Source organism: Cupressus sempervirens, chromosome 4, assembly GCF_028749045.1.
Source record: "Cupressus sempervirens isolate cs-2001-9-10 chromosome 4, ASM2874904v1, whole genome shotgun sequence".
NCBI lineage: Eukaryota > Viridiplantae > Streptophyta > Pinopsida > Cupressales > Cupressaceae > Cupressus > Cupressus sempervirens.
In genome coordinates this window covers 840,392,455-840,417,618 of record NC_143121.1, presented here as the reverse complement: position 1 = coordinate 840,417,618, position 25,164 = coordinate 840,392,455, and the positions used below count along the sequence as shown (strand labels likewise).

The 25,164-nt window shown below is 33.6% G+C and overlaps 1 pseudogene across 1 annotated transcript; it reads right to left on the bottom strand.

Moving 5' to 3' along the window:
• Window positions 1–512: 512 nt before the first annotated feature.
• On the bottom strand, window positions 513–14,654 carry LOC149564011 (squamosa promoter-binding-like protein 15; annotated as a pseudogene). Its single transcript, XR_016364281.1, has 9 exons — window positions 13,669–14,654; window positions 12,960–13,162; window positions 12,006–12,877; window positions 11,784–11,858; window positions 11,580–11,687; window positions 10,583–10,676; window positions 2,856–3,083; window positions 1,053–1,137; window positions 513–950 (listed from the first exon to the last, which is right to left on the bottom strand). The product of XR_016364281.1 is annotated as a squamosa promoter-binding-like protein 15 (transcript).
• Between the last annotated feature and the right edge of the window lie 10,510 nt (window positions 14,655–25,164).

Sequence of the window (25,164 nt, the reverse complement as noted above, 5' to 3'; positions counted from 1 at the left end):
TGAAAATTTGGGATTGAAATCCTATGAAAATTGTATTGAATAACTTTGTTGTAATGGCAATGATGCCGAGTTTTCTTCTTGGTTTAAATAAAATTGAGATTTGAGTAAAGTTAATTAAAGTATATATATATATATATGAATGGGTAGACGTGATATTTCTTGTAATTAGTTCTTGATTAGATATTTCAATTAAATTTATTTAAATTGTTATTTAAATAACTTAAGAATATTGTTGTGAAGTTAATGTAATAACGTAACTACTGATCGATATCAATCTAATAATGAAAGCTTCAAAATCTTAACAATGTATTCCTCTACAAAATTTTAAACTTGTGATGAAATGTAGAGAACCATTACTTTAATTGTGATCATAACCTTATTAGACTTAGAGCATTTTAATTATTATTTTAAAAAAAAAAATTGTGTGTTTTTGCCTTCGTATTTTGGGCATGACATTTCTCTATCAGTATCCCTATCAAAAAAACAAAAAGGAAATACCCATCAAGAAAACATTCAAAATTTAAAACCATGCTATGTGAGATTTCTATTTAGTGAGGTAATAGTAAACTATATATCTGACTTAGACGTAAACAACTTACAATTTTGAAGGATCTAAGAATATGCAATCCTTAAGTGGACAAGGTGTTAATAGAGTAGTTGAAACACAAAGGGCAGAAGACAATGGGGGTTGCTCTCTTCCTGTAGAAACAACACAACCAAGGGCAACAAAACCTTGAGGTGGAATAGGAATCCAAACTCTGCAAGCCATTTGATCCACACGCTGGTCCAATTCTGTACACATATTAATTTCTCTAATATCAACTTTAGGACCTTCTCGTCTCTCTAAAGAGTCCTTCGAGGATGACCAAATGAGCTCAAACCTTATAGGTCTCCTTACATTTCCATTACTTGTGTCCAATGCAAGAACACCTTTTGAAGGAGGTTCATCCCTGGAATTTTCAGATGGAAAGCATCATAACGTATATAGGAGCAGAATAACCCAAAAATAGAAAATTTAAAACTTTTTAACATATAGAGAAAAAGGAGCTCACAGTGGTGTCAGGTAGTCGCCTAAAATTGCAAAGCCAGGTGGAACTTGGGGCCTCCAAAAAGCGTACTTCTGCTTATTGTTATTCCCTAGATAACAAGAGAATGACAATTAACATCATAAGTACAGTCATCCCAAGCCACAACACCAACAAACATGTATATTTATTGTTTTCCCTTCACAAATAAAATTTACAATAGAAAATGAATAGGAACTTACTCTCATTCACCCAAATTTTATCAAATTGAGAACACTTCACTGTTGATTTCTTTGATGACATGGCAAGGAAGGAAAAGATATCCTCCTGAATCCTTACAAGTAAATACAATATGCTGTATGAAAAATTCACGAACATTTCTGAGATACCATTTTTTACAAATTCACATAGGTATAAACCCATTCATTGTGGGAAAGTAATCTTATTAATCTTACTGTTATTATGCAATTATGGAGGCAGCTACCGTGGTTTGTATTGCTAAGCTCCCGAGATAGCAACCAACCAACATGTTTGACACCTATAGGAGACTACTCCAGCATGCTCTCCACATCTAGGGAATATGCAATTGGTAGTACATAATGCTGTAACATTGTGTGGCTTGTATTGGCTACATTGTACGAACTAACTCTCGCTGAGAAACCCAATAACCTAACACATTATGCCTTATTTAATCAAATCAATTCTCATGGGAAATAGGTTACTGAAAGATGACACAAACAATAAATATTACATGCAGTTGAAATATCACAAAAATAAAACTATCTGAATCATAGTGTCGGGACTTGGACTCAGCACAGACTTGGCAAGCCATTGCTACTTCAGACTCAGCTTTGGCACCAAAACTAAGCACAAACTGGGCAATTGAAAAATATATGTAAGATAAAAATATTGTTTTTTTGTTCTTACTTCAAGATGGATTTCTCATTTTTCACAATTTTGACTACATCTGACTACCAAGACTCACTAATGTTTGCAATCAAAATCTGCCAACTCATTAAGTCAAGGCTGCTGACTCATTAAGCCTAACCTGGACTCAAATCCACAAATCCTCACTGAGACTCAATGACATGTCTATGAAAATGTTCTTGAGAAGACACTGCCAATGCTACCTATTAGTCATGTGACAGTTGAAACTCACCAGTTATCTAAGATATTAATGAGAACTATAATAAGAACATATTTTGGAATCTGTCACATCCTTTACTTTGTAAATATGGGAATGATGAATTAGCTCCCACAAGAGAAAGAACCATATGCAAAAGAAATTAATAGTAGGGGATGAGTTAGCTCCCATAACAGGGTTAGAGCCTAGATTTGAATATTTTCTGATATGAAGGCTCTAGTTCAATCTAGCAAAATGGATAGGCTTGCTTAACAAAAAAACATGCACCTCAGGTTAATCCAATAACATAATTAGAGTTCAAATTAAACCAAAAGAAGAGCACAACCCACTAATAGAGCTAAATATCAACTTAATAACAGCACCTGTCTTGAGGAAGAAAGCATCAGTGGCTCAAAGACAAAAATATTAAGATCCAACTTCAAGATATAGTAAGGCAGCAATAGAATATAGCAGTCATTAATAATACTAAGGTGTTTGTGCAAGTTGAATACCGTTTAATAACACTCAACGACATTAAATAAGTGAGAGCTCAATTTTTGCAGCCATAATCAGCAAAACAAGCATTTATTCCAATCCATTAAGCATTTTTTGCATTCAGTAGCGTGCAAGAACAGAACATACAACTGTCCAGATTGCAAATCGCTTAGCATAATTGAGATGGTATTAAAAAGCACAATTCAACATACCAGGAGACTCGTGAGGAGGCTTAAAATTGACAACATATTCTAGCTGAATGTGTGTATTCATGTGAGTGCTCCAAATAATGTAATGCTTTGGATTGGCGATATCGTTAATGCTGGAATCAAACTTTTCACAACTCGGATGAAACTGAAAAGAGCCAAGAGGAACTTCCTCAACATTCCCCAAAATAACTCGGCACAACACAGCATACTGTTCCCCATTAATGTCCAAGTCTGAAAATGGAACACTCTAAAGAATAAGCAATAATAGTCAGTCAAACATTCCTTCTTAAATAAAGAATATGTGTATTAAAGGAAAGAATATTCTGGGATTCAAACATTTAAAAGAAATCCCCACCAAAGACATCATCTTCGAACATAATCTTTCATAACTCAGGTAGGAGCAATCTTCAAGAGCAAGATAAACACCAACAGCATATGCCGGACCACCATTCATTAATGTGTTATTGCTAAAACCATGTAGTATAAATGATGATATACTTGTATCGGATGCCCCATGCCATGCATATTTAACATTTACTTTACCATGAGAATTTCTTGTTATCTCAACCTGTTTGTTGAAGATCTGCAGTCGAGCCTGTCCCAGCCTACTTGTATGTGAATTTCAATAAATACCAGTAACACTAGTTCCAAGTCCAATTTTATTTAGGCCAGTAAGGAAACAATTTTTCACAGCTACAAACTTTGTATCACAATCCATTAATTTGATCAATCTATCCCCCAAATGTTCAAATTCATGAGTCACAAAACTAGAACATTGTTGGGATTCAGAAAGAAAATTGTTATTAATCACACCATCCTTAACCTCATCACACAATACCTGGCCATTCTCCAACTGAGTTGCTTCTGTGCCTATTTGAACCTTAGTTTATGGTTTATCAAACAACTTCTTTGTTTGGAAAATCTTCATTGGTAACTCAGATACACCAAACTGATATAAGATAGAAGCCTAATTATGCTAAATGAAAACTTATGACATAATAAAAAAGATAAAAATTAGACATGAAATTGTAATGAGTGGAAATAGAAATCACATTTCATCACTAACATAGGATTTAAATTTGAAGTTATTTTGGAGGGCATAAGAAATCTAGACGTCATATACTAGGGTATAGGATGCACTGAGAAAAGCTAGTCCTTAGATGCTTTAGGCTCTCTAGGAATCCTAGAAGAGAAATATGTCCAAAGCCCCAGAAAAAAGATAGGTGTTAGATATGATTTCTCTACAGCCTCCCCCCACAACTAATCTTTCTCTATCCTCTTTTGTCACTTTCACTCTTACCGCTAATATCATGGATGGCATAGGCATAGATGATTGCCAACTTGCAGAACAATGTGTTGGCATTGTCACACCTTGAGACCTCAATTTTGCCTCCATGTATAATCTATGAGGTCAAACTTCTTGTTTTCTTTATTTTATTATTACTTTCATGGTTTTTAAAAAAAAGCATTGTTCTCTTATTTATTTCTTTCATTTTTTTTCGCTTTCTATTTTTGGCTCTTAGGTTTATCTTATAATTTTAAAGCTTTTTATGTTTCATTACATTGATTTTCTTTTTCTATTTGTATTTCCTTGTTCAAAATTTTCCACTCTCTTCCTCCACTAGGTCTTCAATCTAACCATTTCTCGCCTACAGCTCTTTCATCCTGAGGATGAATCACATAGTGTGATCTAGAATGTTGATGCAAAAACATTTCACATAATGGAATCCCAAAAAATGCTATCTACCAACTCCAAAGTAATTTTATTACACCTCTTACATTGATTTTAATTAGGCAAATACATTTCACTCCTAGAAAGCTAATTAACACATTTGTGCTTCCTTGATTAAAGGAAATCAGGTGTCACCTCTATCTCATCATTCCTTAACTAAAGGTAATTAGATGCTAACTTGTCCTAATCAAGTGCCACTACTACTTCTAGAATTAGCTTCTCTCTTTGTTAAAATAACTCATCTCCTACCCTTGCCACAACAAATCATTCATCCATGACACTATAAATATGTACTTTTTTTCTTTTTGAATAACTAACGTAATGAGTGTCAATTTTCATTCACCTGATTACTAATTTTTATATAAAAAATAGATAGTAATCAATTTAATTGAAAAAAATCTTGGATAGAAAATTAATTAATTCTATAATCTTACACTTACTTCCCAAAACAGAGTATTGAGGGCAAACCAAGCAAGGAATGAATTCTCCACAATATATGTAAAACCTATGGGTCAAATTGCTTAAGAAGTTTCTTATTAAAAGAAATAGAAACCAAGAAATATCACATACCAAAGAATAGTAAGGGCTTGCTCCTTTGGATGTCCTTGAAAATCACGATTTGATTTATCCTCTAAAGTCCATAAAACAACTCCCATGAGAAGAAAGAATGTAGCAGTTGTACACCACATTCCTAATGTGAATGGTTGTAGAAAAGCCCAAGTGCCACTTGGATTGACCTTCCAGAGAGAGGTAGCCATAGCAAGTCCTGCTTGTATGTAAGGCTGGGTGAGGTCCGCAATCTTTGACCGATTGGTTATGATTAAGATGTCCCCAACCGCTGCATCAAATCTCTGCACTACTGCAGTTATAAAAAGATAACCCTAGTATGCATATGCAAATTAACTCTAGTGCACCAAAAAATGCAATGTGAGAATTTTATGAGGGCTATAACCTGTAGATGATTATCTTAAAGTATAGTAGTAGATATAAGAATAATTCTATATATAGTATATACCAACCTTTGAGGCAACCTGTTGTACAAGCCCATCATAATTGGGGTTTGATTTCCCATTTCCAAATGGTTCAAATTTGTAAGGAAGGGCATAAGGTAACAAGGCCACTCTAGCAAAAAACACATCAATCACGAAGTCCTTCATCATGTCAGTGTTACCTTCCACTGTATGCTCAAGCTCTTGAAACCCAACCTTTTTGGGCACAACAATCAAAAGATGCTTTCTATTATTAGGAAATACCCACCCAAGTGGTATTAGTTTGTCTTGACCTAGCCATACTATATCAATCATTTTTTGACCCACAGTTTTCCAGATGTGTGACTTGGCAACTTTGATTTTTGGAGGAATAATAGACAAGCCAGATTGATTTGCCCAAGAACTTACCTTGCGAAATCTTGTTCCAACTATACTGATGATTTGAAAAGTAGAACCAAGCAAATTTCTAGTTTTATCAAATTTCACAGGACCAGTTAAGCCAGTGAAATTTGTTTGTAGCAATATATTCCACGACTGTGATCCTCCTACAAACACCTTTAACTCTACTAATTCTATTTCATTTCCACTTAAATTGGACAGCTGAGGATAACCTGTAAAATGAAATTTTCCTCCTTTCCTCAAGAAATTGTCAATTGAATGGGCAATTGTCCAGATTACATCATAAGCATATAGTCCAAATGCATTCAACTGGAAATCAATTATCTTAGTTTTGTAAAGATTGTTCCACCTTACTTTAAAAGCATTCTCCTTATTTGAAATTGGAATATGCCTGCATATAGCAAGGACTCCTTGGAGTGAATTCATGGTTTCATAGTTAAGTCCATCAAAGTCTAGAAGGGAAGAGAGCCAATCTATGACTATCCAAACATAGGTACTGTTCAACATTCCAAGGTACAATGCCTCAGAGAATAGATCAATACTTGTGTTTGGATCTATATGCACAACAAATACCCTTGACTCCATCAAAGCTAACTACACCAACACACTTCCAATATCATTTTTACTGACTCTAGGAGGAAATGGTATTTTGTTAACAATCTTAGAATTTACATCTTCTAGCACATCATTCAAAGAAGCTACTCCATTTCTCCCATAATCATTATCTGTATATGCAACCACAATATCTTTCTAACCATAGAAACCAATCACAACTGCAACTGCCATCATTCCATACATATCACTATGTGTCATGCGAAAAAAATATGGATACTGATATGATGAGAGAGTTGGATCTGTTGCTCCAAATGAAAGAATTGGTACATGAAGTTCACCAGCTACATGTGAAACAATATGAGCAATAACAGAAGATTGTGGCCCTACTATTGCAACATTGTTCATTTTCATCAACTCCAAAGCTGCAATAATAAAGGACATTGAATGAATATCAACTCCCGACATTATTTTCTCTCAGTAAACATATTCGAACAAGGACTCTACAATGCCCCATGATAGATCAGCAAAAAATTGTACAAGCGAAAAGTAGAATAGTGTGATGGAAACTTCATAAATAATAAGAGATTGATAAGAAAGGGTTTAACTATAAATAAAATGATATTTGAGTATTAATAAAAAATATGCAATCTATGGAATGGTGTCGGTATGTTATGTACAGACCATATTTCTTAAGTTTAATTAGCTCTCCAGTCTATGTTACATTAGAAATATTAAAAAGATTCTATTTTATATAATTAGGAATTTTGAAAAGAAAGTTGACCATCAAATCAGCCAATTAGATTAGATTAAAATTTTATAAATATGAGCTTTCTTCTTTAAAAATCAGGTCGAAGGAGAAAGTGTCTAGGATTTTTCTTTTCTTTATGATAATTTTGAAATTTTTCTTAAAGTTTAAAGATGTGTTTTGGAATAAAGGCAAAAATAATGTTAATAAATGATTGCAAAGTAGGTCCTTCGGTCTACCAAAGACTCATGGCACACCAATTTCAAAGAATCAGTAAATATTACACAGATTGAAAATAGGCAAACAACAACAAAGGAAAAATCCTCCAAATCCCAGAGATAGGGCATAATAATTTATTCCCCTCTGGATGATACATGTTCTAATTATTAAATGTAAAGTTTGCCCATCAATATTATCAGATTTCTCACATTCATTTGGCCGTTCATCTTGATTCCAAAAGTGTGGAAATTCCTAGATGAATGGTTGCAAGAATGGGAGCAGAAATGGGAGCATGCGAATGAATTGCAGGAGCCTCCAAATGAGTCGTAGGAGCCTGCAAATGAATCACAGGAGCTTGTGAATGAATCGTAGGAGCCTGTGATTGAATCACTGACCGGTGTAGATGGATATGTGGTTGACTGTCTTGTAGTGTGTCTTGGGTATGTGGTCGGATGCCTTGGAGTCCTACTTCTAATTTGCATGATCATAATTGCAATAATGATACTATACTTACTATTATTTGTCCCAATTGCAATAACAACTATGTTCCTCTGGAGAGATGAAAAAGAAAAGTATGGATACTATAAGAACCATGCACTAAACAAGAGCCGACATTTTGTCTACATCCCTCTCTTAGATTCTTACATCTCTGAATTGGAAAATGATAATAATTCTAAGGACGGTAACATTGTAATCACTGGCTTGGGAAATGATATGATCGATTTCTTTAGAGAGCTTATTCAGGGCTGTGTTAAGCAATTACCAGATTTTTTGATAAAACACTCCAACAAGTGGGCAAGAGAATTCCAGGAAGACAAGGTAAGCAAGGCTCTGGAGGTAGCATAAAAGCTCATAGCACTGATGGAGATGACAGTAACAGGGGATATCAATGTCAACCAAGCGAATAAAAGAAGCAAAAATAGAAGAGTAGAGAATGAAATTTGAATTGACTTGACGGATTGAAAGTAAAAGGTCATGCCATCTGCCTTGTTTTCAACTTATCTATCACATATTCTAAATTCAACATCAGACCTTGTAAATCATTACGTATAAGTCATTTGCTAAATGAATATTTTCTATTTTGGGTTTTTTCTTGTTTGGTTTGGATTGATAAGACGGCAAAGTTAAGAAGCTTTGTATTGATTTTAAAAGTGAAAATTAAAGATATGCATGAGTTTTGTAGACTATCTTCAATAGAGAATGATCAATCAGTCAATAAATAATCAACATGTCCTAAACACTGACTACCCACCCCCACAAAATAAGAAATATATATAGAATAGACCTAAGAATCACTTGCCTTTTGGTTTTATAATAACCTTGTTTTTGCTATTCAAATTGCAGAGTTTATCATCAAGGCCTAAAAACAATAATACAGAAAAATAATTTTACTCTATCTACTATTGAATCCCAGATTTTGCAGCAGAATGTAATGTTTTCATATCCTTGTTTAACTACACTTCAAAACTTTCAAAGTGACTAATGAAAATCCATGCTTAAACCTTTAAACAAAGTATTTACTAATTCTAACTAGAAAAATAAAGAGATTAGGGTTACTGTGGTCCCTAATGAGCTAAGGAAGGACCAGATTCATCACACCCTAGTGGCTGGCAAAATCCCATCTTCGCTAGTGGTAGTGTTCTTGCATCCTCCATCTCCAACTCTAACCACAATAATTTTAGTTAGAAATCCATTCTCCACGAAACTCATAAGCCTCTCAAGGAACCTCAAACTCCTTTGCATGATAGATTTCTTGATATCCATAACCTCGTGATTCCATACTGTCAAGATGGGAATCGATCATAAATGCTCTGCACAAAAATCACCACTTTGAAATCTGAAATCCACATATCCATCTGCAAGTGTGAGAAAACAAACTCATTTCCATTCGCCGTCATTTGAACATTAATGGCCTTCATTCACATGCTAAGAGCCCCAAAATACAGTCGATCACATTCACCAAATCTTGTGCTTGTGTAGCTCTTGCGTGCACTCTGTGTTAAACATAACAAGCCAAAACCCTTTTTCATTAGAACATGGTAAGCTCATGTTGGTCTAAATTTTGACCACCACGGGCATGTTAAGCTCGTGATGGTCAAAATTTCAACCAACACGAGCATGTATTTAAAAAAAAGATATATTTCCTTCCATATTCTAACTAATCTAAAACATTTCAATAGATGGTCGCAAATTTTGGTCTAAAAATGGGGTCAAATGTACTAGTGAGTTATTGAAATTCATCAAACACTAATTTATTATATGAAAAATCTATTACAAATTTTTGAGCTAAAATTCTTAGATATAGACTATACCCGATGAATATCAATAAGTCTTCCCTTCTCTGTGGCTACCATAGGCAATCCATGTGCAGTTGCCTGTAGAAAATTAATTCTTTACTATGTGAACTTATTTTTGATGATTTAGATGACACTGGTCATGTAAAGTGAATACTCGATTAGAAGATAAAGGGGTCTTAGCCTAAGGCCCATCAATTGACATTTTGTAGCTTCAATAACACTAACAATTACAAGAATGTCCTCCGTATATGTTATCTCCATGATAGAAAAGAGTAAGGGCAATAATTTCTTTTTGATGGACAATACAAATTAGGTAAGTATATTGGTTAAACTTTTTAACATGATCGATAATACTGGTGTGACACACCCACCAGTACTACACGGGGTGGAAGGAGACTAGACCTCACAACTTCATATCTATTTTAAAAAAATCTAACCAAACAAACTAAACTAGGGCCAAGGAAAACCCTTGATATTATAAAAGGAGGACATTGTTATTAGTTGTGCTCCTAACAATCAAAGCTTTAGATTTCCTAGTGAGGGTGAAACTGGCAAAAGCAATCATTACTTACAAACCTAGAGTTTGTGAGGGAAATGGTTACTCTATGTCAAGGGGTAGTTTGAAATATGTTCTAGATTATGAACTCATTGAGTTAATGTCCCAAGAATTTGTGGGACTATTGGTAATATTTGTCGATCAATTATAATTTAGAGATCAAGACCATTTGTATGATACTTATACATTTAATGACACAAATTTCACTGTTGCTTGCAGAGAGAAAGATGAGACATACTTAGGAGCCATAAATGTAAGCTTGTTATATCACTTGTCACTTTACACCCACTTCCTATTATTTCCAAAAGCAATGATAATCCGAATTCTCCAACCTACAAATCATGCAGTCATGGAAACAAGTAGAATAGTTCATTAAAAAATAAATGCATATTCATGATAAAAGAAAAGAAAAATAGTTTTGGATTGTACTTTTCCCTGTACATCATCCTCAAGAAGCATACTAGTACTGTTGATATCACAATGAACATAACTCAATTGAGTCTCATCATGTATATATTCTATACCCCTTGCAATATCTATTGCAATTTGTAATTTTCATTCTAGGTCATGGGTGTCAAGCCTGAGGAAAAGATTATTTTAGAAGAATGATCTATGCCAATAATCAACAGATCTAAGAAAGAAATATTGAAAAGGTGAAAAAATAAACAAGATAAATCCCTATAACGGTATTTTAAGTAAGAATTCTGTGAAATTTTAGTTCCAAAATATTAAAACTTCAACTGAATGTAAAGAAACAACAGTAGTAAAGAATCTTGAAAGAATTTACAATTGACCAAATTCATTAATTAAAACTCAAAAATTTACATTATTTAGATTTCAAATTAATTAATAAATACATTGAAACAATGAAATGTGTATCTAAATTACTTTAATAAACATCGCCCTTAAACTTCAGTAAGCCATAAAACAAGTGAGATGGAACATAGCTAAGTAACAATTGTATACCGTGAAGATTTAACAGGGGACTTACAACCAATTGTCTTTTAACTCATGCACAAGAAGTAGTAAAGAGGCATGAATCTTTATTATGAGGACTTTAAAATAGAATTTTAACACTCTTATAAGAACTGATTAAACAATGGGTTTTAAGCTAGCGGAATATCCATTGGCAACATGTACTCTTCCTCATTAACTTTTTAATCTACTTTTTAATCTTTTTGGGTGGGAGACAGAGACATATCATAGGAACTAAACAAGAATTGATTGATACATACACAGTCCCAGCTGGAAGATGGCATTGAGACAAATATGGAAAGCATCACACATCTAGGCTTTATGTAACTCTCCATGTCAGAAGGGCTATTGGAAAGCCACTCTAGAATCTGTAATAAAAATTCATTCAATTATATTATAACTTGAATTTTTTCGTCTCTATAAGCATCAGGAAAATACTAATAGACTAATACTAGTATATTTACCTGTGAGCACAATGTCAAAGGTAAATTACTTGGATCTTTGTCAAATAGGTTGAAAATAATCTGCCCTATTCTTTCCTATCATAATATTCAAGAATACTATGTAATGACAGTTTGTCCAACAATATCTCCATTCTAAGTGCACAAAAAATTGAAAAAATACAAGGGCTATCCTTTTTAACACTTGCAAATATCAAATTGAGGATAAGCAGTAGGATAGTATACCTGTGAATCAGAATTAGAGCTTACAGGAGATAAATCTGATCCAAAAGAGGATGAGGTATAACAAGCCATTGGTGGAGGAGACCTGGAACCTCCACCTTGAAATGGTGAGCTTGACACTAAATTTTGGTGAGGCCTCCTATTACCAACCTTTGGAAGGTTGTATGGCGAGCACCCATCATTGCTGGGGCTTGCATCTAGAGCTAGATTATCATCCTTGTAGATGGAAATGCTATCATTCTCTTTGCCTTCTTGTTAGGCATGCAAAGGAAACAATTTATGCACAAGAGGGGTTGAGGAAGATGAAGATATTTTGTCAGTAGGATTGCTACTATCAGAAGAAAAATATTTTTTGGCAACGATGTTTAGAGTAGGGTTGATCCTATCAGAAGGATTGAATAGCTACAATGGCATCGAGCGTGGGAAAACATGCTCAGAAACCCTATCAGAAGGACTTGAATTGATCTTTGTGGAACCAAATAAAATGTTAGACTTCTGAGCTTATAAATTTTTGTCTTGAGTTTTTGTAGAAGCCACTGGAGTAGGGGGTGAAGGCATTGCTTTGAAACTAGTTGCAAGCTCAACAGAGAGGGTGTTACTCAGAATGGTAGTGAGGGCTTCAGGTGAAGAACCTGTCAAACCTGAAAGGATTGCCATTGCTTCTATAGTAGTGGGTGAAGAGGATTGATGGCCATTTTCCTTGGGATCATCTAGCCTAGGGACTTGTTGCATGCCTTGAGAAATGTTAAGATCAAAACCCAAAGAAGACCCAACCGTTTTTTTTGAGGAAGAAGAAATTGAGATAATCTTGTTCAATAACTGAACTAACTGATCTCTGTTGGAGTATAGCTTTCCCACTGTAGAATTATTCCGTGGAAATTAATTTTAAATTAAAATCAATATAAAGTACTTCAAAAGTTGACATTTTGAGAAAAATAAGTCAACAATAGCCCTCACCTTGAAGCCATGATAGGATGCTGAGAAGGTTCACGATGTTCAAATTTCCTAAGCCACCATTATCCTATGTAGCAGAAGTAGCAACTAACAGCCCCCTGGACAATGCATCCTCAGGCTGTGTCTTTTGCCTCTGCCTGTTATGCCCTACAAGTCTTCTTCTATAGCTTCTTTTTCCCTCATCAAATTCTGGAAGTGGATGAAATCTGAACAGGTCAGACATTCATAAGCTAGAGGACTTTCATAAAATCAAACCCTAGAAAGAAAATGAATGAGAGAAAATAACTTTCAAAGCTACACACAATCGTGACAAATCATTAACAAACATCTGAAACTAGTAAAACGTAGGGGATGACAATCACACACGGAATTTTTGTAAACTGAAGAGCATTTTGATAGAAAGAATTCAAATCCCATCTCTACTATCTATTAATCAATCATATTTTGAAAAAATGGGATTTAGTTTCTCATGATGGAAATTCAAAAGTCCAAATGAAAATTTTGGAAATATATAATCATATGCAAATTCTTCCAACCTACTGCACTGCTAGCAAAACTGTTGCATGAGATTACCAACAAGAGCTTTTGAGGCCTTGGAATGGGCCTCACAGACCTTATGGTGCCTGTGGTAGTCCTTAGCAGTAGTAAGATCAACGTGGCAATCATCTACTTGACACATAGGATAAGAACTACCTGGAGAGCTTGATCTTACGTGCTTGGTCTGCCTGGACAAGCTTGCATCATTAGCATAGGAGTAAAAACTCACTCCAAGCTTCAAGGCCAGGTTCCCATCAACATCATCTTCTTTTGATGAATCTTTTCTAGGAAACAAGGGTTTTGTGGCTTCTTCCATCTTCCTTTTTTGCTCTGGAGATGAAGAGCCATTGTTTCCTAGATCCAAGCCTGTATCATCGCTAAGTCCTAGTCATAAGACCTCCGAAGGGGCAACTTGTGATTTGGGGCTGTTGGATTGGATAGGTTTTGCCAAAAACATGACATTGTCCCATTCCCACAAATTAGGGCTCCAATTAGCCCTAAAACCTTCAAAAGTTGAGCGATTCAATTGTTGCTATTGTTGTTGTTGCTGTTGCCAATTTGCTCGAGTCCATGATGAATCCGTTGGCTCGATACAATGCTTGGCAAGAAGTGAACAATGATCGTAATTCTTGCCTAGAAGAAATTGATTCTGTTGGAAAAATGGCATGACAACCTGTGGCCTTGCCTTGCCGTCGATTGTAGACTCATTTTTTCAATGCAATGAAAAAATATACAATCGTCCGGCTTCAGATGGTCGAGCCTCACCTGTAAAAATTGCTGATTTCTCAAATGTCTATCATTGTTGTGCTATTTTATTTTGTCTACAATCGTAAGCTTTGCCATAACTCTAAAATTTCAGAGGATTAAAGCTCCCAAAACCTTATGGCTCAAAGCTCGTAAAACCTTACGGTAACCCTTACGTTGTACAAGCCATTTCTCAAAAACTATATGATTCAAATCACAGCTCTAAACCATGGATTGTTGTGTACAGTAAATCAAAACACCTCAAACTACCTCCTTCAAATCAAAAAACTTTAAATTTAAACAGGCTTTTGCCACTAATTATTCAAGCATCAAATCTGCAACACTGACAAACGTTGTAAGCTACCATTTGCTACTATAAGATATTTCAAAAGCCAAAGCCAACAATATCAACTCCTATCAACAACCTATGAATTTTGGTCTGCAATTGCCATCTTCTAAACCTTCTATGTCTCTATAAATCTATAACCCCACATTTCATTCCACAAATTTTTCCAAATCACAACACAGCAGATGAAAAGTTCCTCTTACTTTCGCTTACTTTCCCTATATATTCGCTCCAAACGATCTACCACTCCATCAAAGTTTCCAACTCCAACAAAATGTAAATGATCCCACGCGCGCGAAAAACAACAAACAGGAAATGTTTTTATTTTTTACAGGTAAGCCCTGTGTTGGTCGAAATCTCGACCAACACATGTGTTGGTCAAAATTTCGACCAACACAGGCTTAGATGTAAAAAAAAAAAAATTTTCTTTTTACATTTCGACCAACCTAAACATTTTTAGTTGATGGTCAAAATTTTTGGTAGAATGTAGTAGTGTCCAGAATAAGACAACATTGTAAACCTTTAGAGCATGTCATTGAGTCTATTTTTGTTGTACTAAATATAATTGCATATCACTTATGATAATAATATAAACATTTTTCTGTTGTGTTCATTTTGTGTTGGGTTGTGCCTTGATCAGTGCTAGAATTAATTTGAGACTCCATAGAATGAGATTTTTGTGTCCTCTCTTTCATCCCTGAAGATGGCCAAGCTACTAATGCATAAGTCTGTAAGCCTATGAGAGAATATAACTAAGAGAGCTTAGCTTTCTCTTGAGTTGAACGATCATAAAAAACCTCAAAGGATGGCATGGTAAATCTATTACCCAAAGTATTTTTCGCAGAATAGAAGGTAGAAGCAAAAATCTGAAAGTTTCCATGAAGCTTAGAAGGAATCAGGTAAATGCACTCAGAGTCAGTCTTGGTCTTCTCACAAATTTGCAATAAAGATCTATATTGATTGAACATCATCAAGAAATTTTCAATGGAAGGAAAAGAGTTTGGTACAATAGAGGTAAGCTCTGCCTCGATTTGAAGTTCTCTAAACTCATTCATTGTACCAAACTAGCCTTCAAGCTTGGTCCACATAGCTAGATGAGTATTGTACCCATCAAGATGAAACTATAGATTGTTAGATACCTATAAATTATTCAACCCCATTGCCTCATCCATCTTGTTTCTATGTTGCATGATCTCAAAATGCCTCTATAAAACTGACCATACTGCATCTAAATAAGACTACAACTCTTCTGATTGGAGAAACTTTGTCATCAAGGTCTTCCATGTATGATAGTTATGAGGGGCTAGAAGCTCTAGACGAGAAGAGGTATCAGCCATTATTTTAGAAGGTGTTGGATCATTTTTGAAAAAGTTCTAGTTTACTTATGTAAATAACAAAAACAATAATACAAAACATCCCCCACAATGCAAAAACTTAAACCCCAACTACTAGTAGGAATGCGTAAATAAGAACATAGCGAAAAAGATTTATTTTGAGAATCACATATACCTTTGAGCAATTCTAATGAAGATAACAAAGAATCTAGAGAGGGCTCGAGAAGATATTTTTGGTACTTCTTTCAGATCAAAGAAACGGAGCTAACACAAGTAAGTTACACCCCTTAGAAGATATAAACCATTATCTGACTTTGAGCGAAAAATAGGTACCAAATGGCTCTAGATCCATGCTAAAATGTATTAATTATTATGCAAAACACCTCAATTTATGTCCAAAAAATCTTGATTTCCATGCCAAAAAATCTCAATTTTTGAGTCAAAATATCTTGATCCGCATGCAAAAAATCCCATTTTTTAAACTGAAAATCTTGATTTGTGTACCAAAAGTTAGAAAATCGCTGCCTTGGGAAACATGCCAAAAATCTTGATTTTTAAACTAGAAAATCAAGATTTACATGCTGACAATCATAAAATCACTACCTTGGGAAATGTGCCCAATCTGAAAGCAATGTTATTTTGCATCAAATTTCAGCTATGTCTAAATTGGATAAATTTTATATGAAAATGAGAGTTTTGACACCTTTTGAATCCAATCACGAGGTTTATTTGGCCTCAAAGTGCTCTAAAAATTAGAGACTCCCTATTTTCACAGAAAATACCTAAAAAATGCTAGATTTGTTCTATCAAACCCTCGTTCTTCTTTTTTCTCCAAATATTGAACAAGCTACAATAGATCCAACTTTGATACCATGAAGGATTTGAGCAATACACAATACATATCCACAAAACCTAAAGAAGACATGCATGCAAGAACTTGTCATAGAAAAGAAAAAGCAAAGAAGAGACAAGAGTTTTGCTCTGAAAATATGAGAACTATATTATCAAACTGAAGAGATAAGAGATAATTACAAAAGATCAATTCTTATAGAAGGAGATCAAAAACTTCAAAGAGAAACCCTAAAAGGTAAATGACATTTAATAACTACTAATTAATTATTAAATAGAAATGTAAGGTGCATAAAGTGAAATCTTAAGAAGGAAATAAAGGTAATTTAATAAATTAAATTAAATTAACCTTTTACTCTAATAGGCTCTTTACACGAGCTTCACTAAGATATTCACAAGGTCTTCTCTAGGACCTATTAGGGTTTTTTCAATCCTTAAAACTCTACACCCTTAGGAGGTTTCAAATCAAACCCCCTACTCAACATGAGCTCCATTATAAATTTATAGTACCCTTCTACTTTGAACTTACAAGGTAGGTTCAAAAACTACCTATCATATCCTCATTTTAAGATAGAATTTTAATAATAATTAGATAGTACAATGTTATTGAATAAATACTAATAATAAAGTTATATCAAAACTAATACTAAAATATAAAAATAAGAAATAATAATTATGTAATCTAAATTATCGATGAAATAATATTTAGTATGATATTTTAAATAATTTAAAATAATAATAAAAATTTAATAAGTAAATAAAGAAATTAAATTAAATACAAGAGACAATGTTGTAGAAAGTATGTTAACTTTCTAAATATAATTTAATAACAAATAATATTAAAAATAAGTAAGTAAATAAATAATATAATACTAAATAATATAAAGTAACTAAATCTAATGAAAAGTCAAGAGATATTTAACTAATACACATGATTCCTTAAAATTAAAATATAAAATGGAGGAGAATTTATTTTAGAGAAGGAAAAAATAAGAGAAGAAGATACAAGTTCAAAAAGGAAAAATGGAAGAGGAAAGTCATATGAAGAAAATAAGGAAGTGACTTTTTGAAAGGTATTGATGGTATTGAAAGGATGCGAACCTTCAAAAGGGTCATCATTATAAATAGTTATGACTCTTCAAAAATATTGTGATTATAAAGTATAGAGACTTTTTCAAATGATTTTAGTTATGAAGTGTTGTGACTTTTGTAAAGGATCATAGCCATGAAGTGTTGCGAATTTTCAAAAGATTTGTATTATAAAAGGTTGTGACTCTTGAAAAAGCAAAAACAAAAAAGGTACATTTTATCCTTTCCTTATAATTAGAAAATGAATAATTTTAAAAAGTAAATATAGAGTTGAGATAATCTAGAATGAATAATTCATTGAAGGATTGACTAAGGATAGAATCACATGAACCAAGCAAAGAGGAAGCTAATAAAGGTATATTTGTGAATTATATTGGTTTAATTATGTTTATAAATTTATTTATATTAATGAATAATACTTAGTGGATAATTTATGTAAAGGTGGAATTTGAAATAATGGTTAATGGTTTGAGATCAAGATAGTTCCTTTTTAGATTAATAAATAATCTTAATGTTCATTAAAGGTTACTTGATCAATGAAATCTCTTATGGGGAAAATTTTTTATCATAATTTCTATAGTGATAGTATTAGAGATGGGTGTAACCTCCCATTTGGATGACATGATGAAGAAGATCACAAAGTCTTAGTGTCAGTATTAGAGATGGGTATAACAATCCATTTGACTAACACAATAGAGATGGACAAATAGTGTTTGTATCAGAGATGGTTGAAATGCCCATTTGGCCAAACACTACCTAAAAGTATATGACCTGTATAATGTTGGTATGTGAAAAATTTTATCTCTATCTAATCAATATTCCTACAAAAATATAATGGTGAGAATATTCTGATGGTGTCAACATATTCATATGTGATCCTTAAGGGGCACACTCTACAAAAGATAGTTGAATAACTAAGGGTTAGGAAACTTGATCTAGAGATGTCTTTAAAGTTGGGTTTAGATAGAGGGTAGAATAGTAATCAATATTTTATTATTATATAAATTCTAACAATGGTTTCGCAATAATTATTTTCCTCACTAGTGAGGACATTATAGTGATATTAGAGCATGATCTTGTCATCCTATAGGGTTAAAGAGGATCTACAAAAATGATATATATGAAAGACTAATGTAGAAAGTTAAAGACTATTAAAAATGATTCAAACATATCTATTATAGAAACCTAAGAATTTGGACTAAAAGAAATATATATTTCAACTCAAAAGAAGAAATTATCTAGTTGCTTCAAGTTAAACAATTTGAGCAAAGGTGGACTGTCATATCCTCATTTTAAAATAGAATTTTAATAATAATTAGGTAATACAATATTATTATATAAATAATGATAGTAAAGTTATATTAAAAAATATATAAAAATATAAAAATATAAAATAATAATTATTTAATCTATATTATCAATGAAATAATATTTAGTATGATATTTTAAATAATTAAAAACAATAATAAAATTTTGATGAGTAAATAAAGAAATAAAATTAAATACAAGAGACAATGTTGTAGAAAGTATGTTAACTTTCTAACTAGAATTTAATAACAAATAATAATAAACATAAATAAGTAAATAAATAATATAATATGGAATAATATAAATGAACTAAATCTAATAAAAAGTCAAGAAATGTTTAACTAATAGACATGACTCCTTAACATTAAGATATAAAATGGATGATAGTTTATTTTAGAGAGAAGGAAAAAGAAGAGGAGAAGATAGGAGTTCAAAAAGGAAAAATGGAAGAGGAAAGTAATATGAAGAAAATAAGGAAGTAACTTTCTAAAAAAGGTAGCAATAAAATTGAAAGGATGTGAACCTTCGAAAGGGTCATAATTATGAATAGTTGTAACTCTTCAAAAATATTGTGATTATAAAGTATAGAGACTTTTCTAAATCATTTTAGTTATGAAGTGTTGTGACTTTTAGAAAGGATTATAACCATGAAGTGTTGCAATTCTTGGAAAAGAAGAAACAAAAAAAGTACATTTTATCCTTTCCTTATAATTAGAAAATGAAGAATTTTAGAAAGTAAATATGAGTTGAGGTAATCTAGAATGAATAATTTATTGAAGGACTAACTAAGGATAGAGCCACATGAACCAAGCAAAGAGGAAGGTGAGAATGGTATGTTCGTGGATTATATTAGTTTAATTATGTTTATTAATTAATTTATATTAATGAATCATACTTGTGGATAATTTATATAAAGGTGGAATTCAAAATGAATAACACACATGACTTAATGGTTAATGGTTTAAGATCAAGATAATCACTTTTTGATTAATAAATAATCTTAATGTCCATTAAAGGTTATTTTATCAATGAAATCTTTTATGGGGAAAAAGATTTGATCATAATTTCTATAATGACAGTATTAAAGATGGGTGTAAACTCCCATTTGGCTGACACAATGAAGTAGATCACAAAGTCTTAGTGTTAGTATTAGAGATGGGTATATCTATCCATTTGACTAACACAATAGAGATGGACATATAGTGTTGGTATAAGAGATGGGTGAAATGCCCATTTGGCCAAACACTACCTAAAAGGATATGACCTCTATAATGTTGTTATATGAGAAATTTTATCTCCATCTAACCAACATGCCTAAGGAAATATAATGTTAGGAATATTCTGATGGTGTCAACATATGCATATGTGAGCCTTAAGGAGTGCACTCTAAAAAAGGTGATTGAATAACTAAGGGTTAGGAAACCCGATCTAGAGACATCTTTAAGGTTGAATTAGGAAAGAGGGTAGAATAGTAAAATATATTTTATTATTGTATAAATTATAAAATTGGTTTTGTAGGAATTATTGTCCTCACTAGTGGGGACATTACACTACCAAATATCTAGACCTTGCTCAATCACCTTGTAGGAGTATTTGGTCTTCCAATCAACTAATTCATTGAAACATTGCTCCATTTTGTTTGATCTTATAAGAATTATCTTATCAATTTCAAGATTCCTAGGTTTTAGGTCTATTAGGCCTATTAGGTCTACATTAACCCCCCAAAAATAAGTTTTTGGATTCTAACTCCCAATTCTTCCAAATGGGCCTATGAAAAAACTTCCATTCTTGATACCCTATTGGGCATACTCCAAGATTTTTAGGGTTTTAAGTCTCTAGTCTATCCATATAACACCAAACCCTAGCTACACCAATCTATAAAGGAATTTAACTAGTTTCAATCTTTCAAAGGGTAACCCACCCAAATGTATTCATTATCCTCTCAATTATTATTTATGGCTTTGTGGGAACCTCCTTGACATTTCCAAGTCATTAGATTGACCAAGTCAATCTACTCTTGCAAGTGACAATTAACTAATGCTTCTTCTTCCTAGTGAGGCTAAGGAAGATCTCACCTAGGGCATAAGCTTAAAAATAGAAAAAACATTTTTTTGAACTTTTGGATGCGAAGATTCCATGGTGAGGTTTCAAGACAGGGCTATTCTATTGGCTCAAACCTTATTTAGTCCTATATTTTTGGCTACTAGATTTTTAATTTTATCTAGGAAATCAAAACTATAAAAATCTTGACTTCAAAGCACTTAAATAAAAAATGAGACTAGTCTAATTATTTATCATAAAATATTTTCAATTTCAATCCATTAAACTCGACTTTCTCTAGTTACAAGTAGAGTGCAATACATTTTTAGAAAACTATCACTATGTAGTTATTATCCAAACTACAAAACTTCATTCAACTTGTGCACATTGTCTTAGGAAGGCTTAGATATGTCCCCTCTTTGTGATTCAATTGTTGGTTTGGATTCCTAATTTTTTTTGGATCAAAATGCCATTTCTTGCAAACATTGTTATGTGACTTTGCAAAGTTACAAATGTTGTCATGAGAACATCTTGACAACTTAATGCAAATTTCCATTGCACTTACCTACTTGCCAACTTTTGATGTAGAATGGTTTATTAACACCCCCTAAACATGTCTACACCCAACATGTACCATTTCATGCATTTTTGTACCATTTTTCCTATTGTGCCAATTTTTTCTTACATAGTTGTAGACACCGAAATTTGTCCAAAACCCATTTCCTGACCAATTAAATAAATATTTATTATTTATTTAATTCCCCTAACTTAATTAAATAAATTTTACATTTATTTAATTACATTTTCCTTTCCTTAATTTAAATAAACTAAGGTTTATTTAAATCCTAGCCTTTCCTTGATTTAAATAAGCTAAGGTTTATTTAAATCCAACCCATTCCTTTTAATTAAGTACTTCATTTACTTAATTAATTCCTTGCCTAAATCCCATTTGGAATTAAATATTGCATTTAATCCTATTTGAGCACATGGCTCCTACTTTCAACCTTCACCTAACCTCACTAGCCTACCTAACCCACCTTTTAAAACCTACCCACTTCCTTAATCATGCTTGCTTTGCATAATCATCCTAGCTAATCTCCTTTTAATCCTAAGTGTGTTCTCACACATGTGTGAGGAATCCTCACACATGTATGAGAGATGTTCACACTTCCCTCATCCCTCATGTCTTGCATGTCTCTTGCACACTTGTCCTCTTGCATGAGAGTCAAGGTGTCTCACACATGTGAGAAGCCATGCCTTCTCACACCTCTTGCACACTTGTCCTCTTGCACAAGATTCAAGGTGTCTCACACATGTGTGAGAAGCCATGCTTTCTCACACCCCTTGCACACTTGTCCTCTTGCATGAGAGTCAAGTTGTCTCACACATGTGTGAGAAGCCATGCTTCTCACACCTCATTGATCATGTCACCATCAAAGGTTGCTCACACATGTGTGAGCATATTGCCCCTTTTGAATGGTCAAAACCCTAATCCACTTGGAGTCTACTTGGCCTCCACCTCATGGACACCTCATCGATCTTGAGAGATCTTAACCCTTCATCTTGCCTTTAATTTCAGTCGTCCGTTGCATCCTTTTTCCTATAAAAGGAGAGCCCTTTCCTCATTTTCACAGGCACCTTCTACCTCATTGTTATGCTGCTGGATTTGTGAGCAACCACATCCCATGAGCAAGGAAATCATCTACACTTGATGGTTTCATGAGATTTGCATGTGTTATTTTGATTTCATTAATACTCTTGTTTGTTTCGTGTTGTTCATTTACATATTTTCTTTCATATTTTGAGTTTTTGCATGATAATGTAGGAATGTGCATTAGTTGCTTAGTGTTATTTCCTTAGTTACATTTTTATGCAACACATTTTGGCACACCCGGTGGGACCCACTTCACGGGTTCAAACTAATGATCTAATGTATTTTTGAGTGTTTTGTGAGTTTTCAAGCTTGTAGGTTGAAGGCTTGCATTTGGAGATCAAGTTTCATGAGGAGCCTCTAATCGAGCCAAGAAGCCCATCATCACGTTTGGAGGACATAAGGGAAGTCTTTTGACATATAACACTTTATATTTTATTTCCTATTACTCTATTTTCATGTTCTAAAAGTGTATACACATTGAACATATTTCTTTGCTAATAGGAAAATTAAATTAAAAAAAACTCCTCTTTTGTTGATAGATAAATTGTTTTTAAAAAAAAAAAAAAAAGAAGAAGAAGAAAAGAAGGGGGGCTTCATTTTGTTTTATCTTATTTATGCATACTTTTTTTAAAAATCATTTCTATTTATATTTAGAAAAAGAAAAAAAAGTGGTTGTTTTCTTTATAACTTCTTTCATTTATGCTTTTGTATATGGTAAAGAGTTTTAAAAATCAAAATTTTAAAAACAAAAAGTTTAAATTTTTTTTTTTTTTTTTTTTTAAATTAATAATAAAAATCATTTTTCTGTTTCTTTTTTGCAGGCTAGCAGTGCCAGCGAGCGCCGCCCACGAGCGCCGCTTCCTGGCGGCTCCCCATTCTCCCCAAGTGCCACTGCTCGTCTCCCGGTGGCCCACCCCACCTTTGTAGTTATGTCGCCCATAGCCCCCAAATCCCCCCACTTCGGCTTAGCCAGCTGCCCGCTTCGCATCCTCCTGCAGGTGCTGCTCCACCCACGCTGTGTCCGTCGCTTGGCCCGCAGCCCTGCACGCCACCTCTCTATGTTTAGCCGCCCGTCGCCTGCTGACGCCACTTCAGCCTCACTCCACCCTTTGCCCGTGGCTCTGTACTTCCCGCTGCTTCTTCACCACGCACTGCTATTGCTACACCACCTTGCCTCCTCTCAACCAAACTCGCCACAAAACCCTCATCCGCGCTCACCGCCCATCCCTCCACCTTGGCCCACGCGCAACCTCTGCCGCCTGCATCCCTCCCTCCGCCTATGGCTTCAAACCCTAGCCACCTCTGCTCAACCACCTCCCTCTTTCAAAAAGACAAAAAAGAAACAAAAAGAACATTTTTTTTAATATATAGCTTAAATTAAAAAAGTGTTGATTTGTTCAGTGGTATTTTTACAAAATAAATTTTATCTTTGTCATTAAACATCTAAACTTCAATTTTTTTTTAAAAAAGCTAGAAAACAATTTATTTTTTTGCTTGACGTGCCCTTAACTGTCAATATTTTGTCCGCAGGTCGCTGACGTCAGCACTGCATCAGCAGTCCACATGCCCTTTTAGGCCATAAGGAGCAGCTTTTGGTTTTTTGCTCATAACTTGAGCATGCAGACTCCGTTTAAAAAAAATAAAATATTGTCGAAAAGCTGATTCTGAGCTTGTCATGATGATATTAGTTTCATGAAATTTTGATGCAGTTTAGATCTTTATTTTTTCTGTCAAAGTCCAAACTTTGTGTTAACCTTTTCATTGTAGGGTTGTTTCGCATTTGTCCTACATTTTCGCTGCATTAACTTGTGGTTTTGCAGGGATATTTTCTCACTAACCATATTGCTTGGAGATTTTTGCTTTAATTTTATTTTGGGAATGAACTTGTATGCTTAAACACTCGTATTTGAATGCATGGTTAAAGCTAAAACAATCAAATTCAATCTTGAATGCCCTAAGGGAATGGACATGCATGTTTAGGATAGAAAATATTTGAGCTTGGTGTTTAAAATGAATTCATACCCTCTTGAATGCCTAAAGGATAATTGACATGTATGCCTAGGCTAGCAAACATTTCAAATTGGTGCTTAAAACGAACTCACACAATCTTGAATGCCTTAAGGGAAATTGATTTCATTTTCAGCAATCTTGCTTATGCACATGCTCGATTTACTTTCTTGTTGACGAATCCACACTTTCATTTATGTTGACGACTATTTCAAATTGGAAAAAATATTGTATGCTTTAAACACGTGTGTCTTCAAGTAGATTACATAACCTAAAGTTTCATTGGGAACGAACACGTGT